The sequence below is a fragment of the Otolemur garnettii genome, unplaced genomic scaffold (genome assembly GCF_000181295.1).
Source record: "Otolemur garnettii isolate 467f Iridium unplaced genomic scaffold, OtoGar3 scaffold00022, whole genome shotgun sequence".
In the NCBI taxonomy this organism is placed as follows: Eukaryota; Metazoa; Chordata; class Mammalia; order Primates; family Galagidae; genus Otolemur; species Otolemur garnettii.
Window position 1 is genome coordinate 11,055,252 of NW_003852417.1, and position 1,132 is coordinate 11,056,383.

Consider the following 1,132-nt stretch of genomic DNA (forward strand, 5'->3'; position numbering starts at 1 on the left):
AGCCTTTGGATGCTGCCGAACGACATGGCCATAAAAAGGAAAGAAATTTTGTTATTTGCAGCAACATGGATGGAACCAGGGGTCACTGTGTTAAGTGAAATAAACCAGGCACAGAAAGGCAAATATCACATGTTCTTACTCCTATGTGGAAGCTAAAAATTTGCTCTTACGGTGTTAGCAGAATGATAGTTACTAGAGGCTGCGAAGAGTGTGTAGGTGGAGTTGAAGGGTTGAAGAGAAGTTAGTTAATGGCTACAAACCTACAGTTAAACAGAAGGAATAAGTTCTAATGTTTGATAGCAGAGTAGGGTAGCATACATTTCAAAATACGTAGAAGTGAGGACTTGAAATGTTCCCAACACATAGAAGTAACCATTACTCAAGGTGATGGGTACCCTAAATAATCTGACTTACAGGTCATTACACATTCTAAAAAAAGATCACATGTGCCCCCTAAACATGTAAGATAACATGTATAAATTAAAAGTAAAGATAAAAGATGTTAATAGTTGTTTTTTATAAGGAAAAGAAATGAAAGGCAAGCTAAAGATACCTAATAAAGAACAGAAAGAAAGAAATGTTGGAATAAATGCTTTCCGATACATTTGAATTCCATAGTTCCAAGTCAGCCAAACTACACATCCATCATTTTAGAATGATAGTCCAGAAATCTCCATATGCTAGATCATATGGTAGTTCTATTTTTAATTTTTGAGAAACTTCCATACTGTTTTCCACAATGGCTGTAAAAATTTGCATTTCCACCAAAAATGTACAAGGGATCCCTTTCTCCACATTCTCATCAGCATTTGCTTAAAAAGAAAAAAAAAAAAGGCATCCTAACAGGTGGGAAACGATAACTCATTGTGGTTTTCACTTGCACTTCCATAGTGATTAGTGGTAAAAAGCACATTCTCATACACTTATAGGACATATTTATATGTCTTCCCTGGAGAAATGTCTATTCAGGTGGTTGTGTGCCTCTATTGCAAAAGAACTATTTAATTTTCTGCTATTTAGTTATATAAGTTTCTTGTATATTCTGGATATTGATGCTTATCAAGTGTATGATTTACAAATATTTCCTCCCATTCCACAGGTTGTTTTTTCAGTTTGTCGACCATTTCCTTTG